Here is an 8,340-nt window from a genome sequence, read left to right as displayed (position 1 = left end):
GGAGGAGGAGGAGGAGGAGGAGGAGGACGACGACGACGACGACGACGAGGAGGAGGAGGATGAGGAGGACAAGGAGGACGAGGAGGAGAAGGGGGAGGGAGGAGGAGGGAAGAGGGAAGGAAGGAGGGAGAGAGGGAAGGAGAGAGGAAGGGAAGGAGGGAGGGAGGGAGGGAGAGAGAGAAGGAGGGAAGGAGGGAGAAAGAGAGAGCAAGTAGAGTTAGGGAGACGCCATGTAGCTGCCAAAGAAGAAGGACACTCAGGAACTTTAGAAACCTTACCAGTAGACCACAGCCTTGTGGTGATATACAGATTGATAGAAATGGGTTCATTTAAGATCTAAGAGCTAGCTAGGAATATGCTAGAGTCATTGAAAAAACAGTGTTGTAATTAATATAGTTTCTGTGTGATTATTCAGATCTGGGTGGCCAGGAAACTAACAAACAGTCTCTGTCTACACTATAGGTCCTGATGCTGTGCTCTACCACTGAGCTACACCCTTGGATCCACAGCATAGGTCTTTTCATTTTGTTTTGTTTTGTTTTTCGAGATAGTGTTTCTCTGTATAGCTTTGGAGGCTGTCCTGGAACTCTCTCTGTAGACCAGACTGACCTTGAACTCACAAAGATCCTCCTGCATCTGCCTCCCAAGTACTGGTATTAAAGGTGTGCACCATCACCATCTGGCTATATAGGTTTTTCAATACTGCCTCTCTAGAAAGCTACTATTAGATTCTATTATGACAATCTTCTAGAAATTGAATGAACCTAGAACATTTTGGTAAAACACCTTTCTTAGTTATCACCTGGCTATCTCCCTGCACTAAGGGGTGGAAGTTGCTCTCAGGATCCACAGAGAGTTTTAGCTAATGAGCTGCTGTTACCTGGAGCTGTGAGGTGTGCAACAGGGCTAGAGGTGATGCAGCTCTAAGCTGTCACTTGCAGCCTGAGGGTTTCTTAGTCATTAAACTGTATACTTAGAGTCACTGTAGGTAAGAATTTCGTGAGAAATGAGCAGGAAACAGAGTTGGAGGGCAGTAAAAGACGTGTGTGTGTATGTGTGTATATGTATGTATGTACATTATGTGTGCATGTGTGTGTATGTATGTGTGTGTATGTGTGTGTGTGTGTGTGTGTGTAGCAGGCAGAGGACAACCTCCAGTGTCATTCCTCAGGTGCCACCCACCTTGTTGTTTTTAGACAAGATCTCTACTTTCCTGAAGCTCACCAAGTTGATGAGGCTGGCTGACAGAACCCACCTGTCTCTACCCCCTCCCAGGACGGGAATATGCACACACCACCATGCGCAGCTTTTTTATTTCTTCGGGTCACGTGAATGCACACACTTTACTTTAGATATCTTCCCAGGCCTTAAAATGCATCTTTAATACATATGTTAAACATGAAAGTTAAGGGAAAGAAGGTACTTGGGAAGAAAGCCAAGCACTCCTGAGACTGTGGGTGTGAGCTCCTCAGAGAGGGAGCCTGACTTCAGCATCTTACAAAAGCCACATACGTCATTTAGATGAGTCTGGAGTCACTGTCTTTATCTTATTTATATGTTTGTTTGTTTATGGGGCATGTATGCTAGGGCATTAGTGTGGGGGGTCAGGGGACAAGTCAGTTGTCAGGTGATGGCAAAAGCTTTAACCCATTTAGCCATCTTTCTAGAACCTGACACTATTACCTCTAAAGAGTTCCAGGGAACCCTGATGAGATTACAGGGTGGTTCTAATGAGGTACTTTGCAGGATTACGATCAATAAGGTAAAAGTCTAGACCAGTGGTTCTCGACTTGTGCGTTGCGACTCTGGAACTAGCTCTGTAGACCAAGCTGGCCTTGAACTCACAGAGATACGCCTGCCTCTGCCTCCTGAGTGCTGGGATTAAAGGCATGTGCCACTACTGCCTGGCCTCAAAGTTGTGTTCTGAGGAGCATGAGCATCCAGGGACTTATTTATTTTGCATCATAGTATGATTTATTATTATGGCCACAGACACTTCCCATTTGTGAGCCAGGAAAGAGAGAAAAGGAAGGTTCCCCCAAGAACCTACACAGAACACTGTTACTGTGGGACAAAGACGTTAATTCAACTAGCAATTAGCAAATATGATTTGAGGACTGTGCACTGCCTAATAGGATAAAGATAGAATAATAAATGGAACAGACAAAAGTTCCTCCTTTTCACTTGTGTTCTATAGAGAGGGAACATGATAACTTGGCTCTAAGTGCCCTTATGGTGCCAGCAGAGGCTCTGCCCATTTCTCATGAGCTGAGCATCCAGCTGAATAAACCAGAGATGGATCGAGTCAACAGCCACCCTCTCGTCAATCTTTAAGGTAATGCCTACAGCAATAAATGTGGTAATCCAACCTACAGCACCTGGTGCTCTGGAATGCAGTGCCCTTGGTTTTCCTTAAATACTTAAATACTGGTTTTTTATTTCCATTCATAGGAAACAACAGCTCTTTCTTCTCTTGGCCACACCTGGAATACTGCCACAGGCCTGGAAAAGAAGTGGATGTTTTGATGTGTTGATGTTGATGTTTCAATGTTTTGATGAATTAATCTAGCATGCCAAAGCTCCCTCGTCCCTTGGTTGTCTCTGATGATACAATAATAGTGTCTCGGAGATTCTTTCCTGGGCGATGGGTCGCTAAGTCCAATGTGACTACAATGTGTCCTTATTTATTTAGTCCCAGCAGGGACAAAGCTAGGACTTCCCAGCTCTCTCTCATCATTCCTGTCTCATTTGTCTCTGGGATGCTGCACACTCTGGTTCAAAGTGGATTTGAGGCACAAATGCATCCTAACGAAGGAAAATCTGGCTAGGTGGACAGACATAGATTACAGCACAGATAACGACCAGCTAGACCACGTGACTCCTTGTCCTGCTCTATGCATCATTTCTACACTGTGGGCTGAACTATCACTTTGCTAGCTGGATGTGGATGGGGTCACAGACCTTTAATACCAGCATTCAGAGGCAGAGGCAGGTAGATCACTGTGAGTTTGAAGCCAGCCTGGACTATGTAGTGTGCTTCAAGCTAGGACTCTCTCTCTGTCTCTCTCTGTCTCTCTCTCTGTCTCTCTCTCTGTCTCTCTCTCTCTGTCTCTCTCTCTGTGTCTCTCTCTCTCTCTCTCTGTCTCTCTCTCTCTCTCTCAAAAAGAAAGAAAAGTAACTTTTTTAAGCACTATAAGACAAAACATGGTTAGCTATTCTTTTTGTTCATTTTGTTTGTTTGTTTTCGAGTCTAGGTGTCATTATGTAGACTGGGCTTATGTAGCTGGCCTTGAATTTACAATTCTGCCTCTGTCTCTCAAATGCTAGGATTATAGACATGAGCTACCACGCCCCTAAAGTCAAGGAACCAAGGTGGTGTGCAGCATCCTGCCTCAATTCCCACCACCGCTTTGAAAAGGCATTCCTTGAAGAAAAGGCTTAGTTTAGAATTGGGATGGAAAATGTGCAAGGTGAATCTGGAACATCTTTTCATGGGAGCAGATAAATTTGCAGAGGTCCATGGGATTGTGTGATAAGAACCTGAAGTGACCCTGAGAAGGCATTTGAACAATCTGAACATTTGCAAAAATGAATGTCCTAGGTTTAAATACTGCACATGTATATAAACATCTAATCATGTCGATGAGCTCAGAACCATTCTTTAAAATTGCACTATGGGGTTGAAGAGATGGCTCAGTAGTTAAAAGCATTTCTTGCTTTTGTGGAAGACCTTGTTTCAATTTCCAGCACCCACATGGTGGCTCACAATCATCTGTAACTCCAGACTCTCGGGAGATTCAATACCTTCTTCTGACTTCCTGGACACCAGCCACAAATATGACGTACAGACAAACATGCAGACAAAATGATCAAACACATAAAATAGATAAATCCCCCCAAATTGCTTGTTATTATCACAGGTGTCAGGGGTCCCAAGCGAGCTGAAAACTGATGCAGACAACAAAGAGGAAGAAGCAGGCGTTAAGATAAGATGCGGCTCCAGGTGACAGTTGAGCCTCTCAGAATCTACTTCTTTCTATCCAATAGTAGCACTACTTGTGCTGGCTCCGCAAGATCTTTGTGAGCATTAAACTGGAGTAGTGAGCGATCCCAGGCATTAGAAAGTAGTATATCCGTGTAAAAGTTAGCTGCTAGTTACTAGGTAAACGTTTTCTAACTGACACAGAGATCTAAGGATTGGAAATTGGTGCAGAACCAGAGGTGATTCTGTGCCCTCCGTCTCATCTTGTCAGGGAGATGACTCCCTAAGGGGCTGCGTGTAGATTCTCTAATCCACGCCTTAAAAGCTAAGCTGCCTTAGAGATACTGAAGCCCCACCTTGCCAAAAATGGAGGGAACTCCCAAAAGCCCAGAGAATGATCTAAACTTCATGCCCTGTATGTCCCCTAGGCTTTGCTGCTTAATGAGGTCCCTGTGGCTTATCATCACCAGGAGAAATCTCCAACGCTTTCAGATGCTACCTTGAGGGCTGGCCTCAATCCAGCCATGACTTATTATCTTAACAGCTTAGCTGAAGTAAGAAGTCCCTGCCCAACTAAGCAGCCAAGGAAACAGAATCCAGCTTGCCCTTCATAAGGAGAGAGGATCAAGTCTAAAATCCAGAGCAGTTGTTCAAAGGTGTGAGTCACAGGCCTCCTGAGCCTCAGGGCTGTCTGAAGGCACTGACACCCAAGGAGTTGAATATTTAGGAGCAAGTAGGCCACAATTTAGTAACTTCTCTTCGTGATAACCCTGAGAGAGAAAATTGAGTGCTGTCTCACGCTCCCATCTCCCGCACCCGAATGTGGCATACATCCATCGTCTACTGCATCAAACGCCTTGGTTTGTCTACCAGCAACCAAGTTCTTAGACTACTCTGTTCTCAATGATATGATATCCATTATAGCTTTGGTGGTCTGTCTGAATCTTGATCCTTGTCTCCTGCTGACCTCCTTCTTACCCCTAATTCTCTTGACTGGTCTTGTGAACCTGATTCACATTTCTTTTCTAGATTTTTCCAAATTACAGACTGAGTAGCCAACCTCTTTAGGACAAGGATCTTAAAGAAGAAAAATATAGAAATTGTAACAAGAGCTTGTGTTTTCCGTTATGTGAGGAAAATCAGTGTTCAGGGAAAGCAAATTCAGTAAAGCTATATTGGGGGAAAAAGACCCAAAAGGACTTCAGATGATATTTGAAGCCTGCATGTCCTAATGTCCAACTGTACCTTAACCATCCTATGGAGTAACTAACCAATACGTTCTTGAGTTGGCAACCTGTAAGTTAAGTTTCTTTTCTCTTCGAAGCCATGCAGACTGGGTTTCTATTACTTAGAACCAACTAATCTAATTAAGACACACACACAGACACACACACACATATATTTGTTGATTTTCCCTTACATGAATGATATTTTGCCTGCATATTATGTATGTGCACTGTGTGAATGCCTGTTGCCCACAGAGGCCAGAAGAGGCCTTTCTACTTCACCTTTGTAACAATTCCTAATTCTCTTCTCTCTCTGGACTCTTCATTTGCTGTGCAACCATCATGTCATTGCCAGAATAAATAAATGTCTTTCCTTGTCTAAGGCCGTGCCACCCTGACTGCGCCTGATTGTGTCTGAATACTTCTTCCTTGAAAGATTCTTCCTGTCCCCACATGTCATTCCCTCCTGCCGCTAGAGTATCCTTCCATGAGCCTGTTTCCTAGCTATCACACACACGTGACAATTCCTCCACTAACTTCTTTTCACATCTCTTTCCAGCTAAAATGTGACAGTCTTTAAGCCAGATGCCGGGGCTCAGCCAACTCTAACACCCCAGTTCCACGTGCATTCCTGAAATCCTGCAGGTGTCCATTGAGTATTCAGTCCCCTGGTGAATCAGCAGGATGGAGCTGATAGAGTCTCTGCCAGACTTATCTTGACTTTCCTAGGGGAACTGATCCCCACCTCAGCAGCGCATTTGAACTGAAGAGATGCCATCCACCCACATCTCAGTTCCTAAATATCCATAGCATGTGAGTTTACCAAGATGTTACACTGCAGAATTTCCAATAGCTTAGGTACGGAAATAAAAGAAGGGTGTTCCTGGGACTGGGGAGAAGGCTCAAATGGTAAAGTACCTACCTGACAAACATGAGAACCTGAATTTGGATTCCTAGCACCTACATGAAATCCAGGCATGGTGGCACGCACCTGTCATCCCAGCGCTGGGGAGGGGTATAGGCGGAGGCTGCTTGTTCATTTCCCAGCAGCCCAGACCCGAAATAAAAACACAGAAGCTGTATTAAGTAAAACACTGCTCGACCTATTAGCTCAGGATATTTTTATTAACTATTTCATCTTAAATTAACTTATTTCCACTATTCTGCATATCACCACAAGACTGTGGCTTACCAGGTAAAGTTCCAGCATCTGTTGCCTTTGGCAGCTACATGTGTCTCTTTGACTCTGCCTACTCTCTCTCTCTCTCTCTCCATTTCTGGTTGTATTTTCTTCCTGGCTTTACTCAGTTAAATCATTGGCCAAAATCAGCTTCTTTATTAACCAATGGCAATAAAACATAGTCACAGCATACAGAGGGAACTCTCACATTGAGGGGGTCAGGTGGGAACACACAAAGGTCTGGAGTTCATTGGCCAGCCAACCATGCTGAATCAGTGAGAGACTCCTTCACAAACAATAACGTGGAGAGTAATAGAGGAAGACACCAACATTATCCTCTGTTCTACATGTGCTTGCACATACGTGTGCATACATCCATATGAGGAAATACAGAAACCATATATGCATAAACATATTCTCACACACTTAAACATATGCAAGTTTGAACACACACATACACACAATCCATTCTTTATCCTACTTCCACAAATATAATTTTAGCCATAATTTTTATTTTAGTGTTTGACTGACAGGAAAGTCGCAGAAACAGAAAGAGTTTAGTTACATCCCTCAGCCACTGTCAGCATCTTATTTCAGCAACATACATTGCTCATGACCAAGAAGACAAAGAGAGAACACCCTTACTAAGCAAACTCTACACTTGGTTCCTGTCTCCCTGGTTTCTCCTTAGTATCTTCCCATTTAGGAGATCACATGACATCCATCAGGTCTGAAGACTTAAATTATTTATTTATCTGTGGCTTTCCATGTTTCTGATAATCTCCAATGTTTTGAGGTTTTGGGGTGGCACAGGGAATGAGATTTCATTTATTTTACATGTATGAATGCTTGCCTGAATATACGTCTTGTACCACATGCATGAAGTGTTCATAAAGGCACTAGGACAGTGTTGCATGGATGTCCTGGAACTGGAGTTACAGAGGTTGTGAGCCACCTTGTGGGTGCTGGGAATTGAACTCTAGTCTTCTGGAAGAGCAGCCAGTACTCTTAACCACTAAACCATGTCACCAGCCCCAATCTCTGTTTTGTAAACGATCTCTTAGCTCTGCTTTGTCTGGTGTTTTCCTCTTCTTTAGGCTGAGGTTGCTGTTGAGATGGAGTGATGGACGTGCTATCAGCCTGACTTTACACTGACTATGCTAAACCCCCTTCTCCAGTCTGTAGGACCACACTCCACACCTCACTGCAAAACTACTTTCTCCTCCACCTCCTCACACTCCCCACTGCACAATCAAATCATTAGGCCATGGGGTAGGTACTCTCGTCTCCCTCTGGAACATCATCATATTTGGAACCCATGAATTCATGACTTGGTTTTCCTTGCAAAACTGTGAAATGCTGGGTTGATTGATAGCTGAAGATACTGGCAGAGGTTGTCTAGAGTTCCAAATGTCCTTAAATTCTAACAGCAACAAGAATCTTGAAAATAACAATTGAAGAGCCAGTTTTCTACAAACACTGTGTGCCTCGGTGGTACGAGGTGTGAGAAGGGTGACTGAAATGTGGCTGTGGATATAACAAGACTCAGGATTCAGGATGACTCGAAGCAGAAGGAGAGGAAAGATGATGGAACTACGTAAAAAAAAGACTATTTCTTCTGCCCCAACAATATAAAGATTGACTAGGAGGTAGTTTGGGTGTGATCCAATCATCTGAATATAGAATATTTGAAGAAGACTGTCCAGGAAAGGACTCTGTCTAGACATTCCAGTGACAGTCACTCCCAACGACAAACAAGAAATGGGCATGGGGTATAAAGCTCTGGGCCTCACTTCTGGGTGAAGACGAAAAGAAACCAATGTTCATCGTGGTATAGAAAAGAGCGCAGAACAACCCTAGCCTGCAGCATGGCTCAGAAAAGCCTCTCGGAACGGAACGGACCAAGAGGGGCTCAGAAGTAGCTTAGAGAGGATTAGAGGATTGGGGCTGCC

The sequence above is a fragment of the Alexandromys fortis genome, unplaced genomic scaffold (assembly GCF_014885135.2).
Source record: "Alexandromys fortis isolate MF-2015 unplaced genomic scaffold, M_Fortis_MF-2015_v1.1 scaffold_45, whole genome shotgun sequence".
Taxonomy (NCBI): domain Eukaryota; kingdom Metazoa; phylum Chordata; class Mammalia; order Rodentia; family Cricetidae; genus Alexandromys; species Alexandromys fortis.
Note: the sequence above shows the minus strand (reverse complement) of the source record.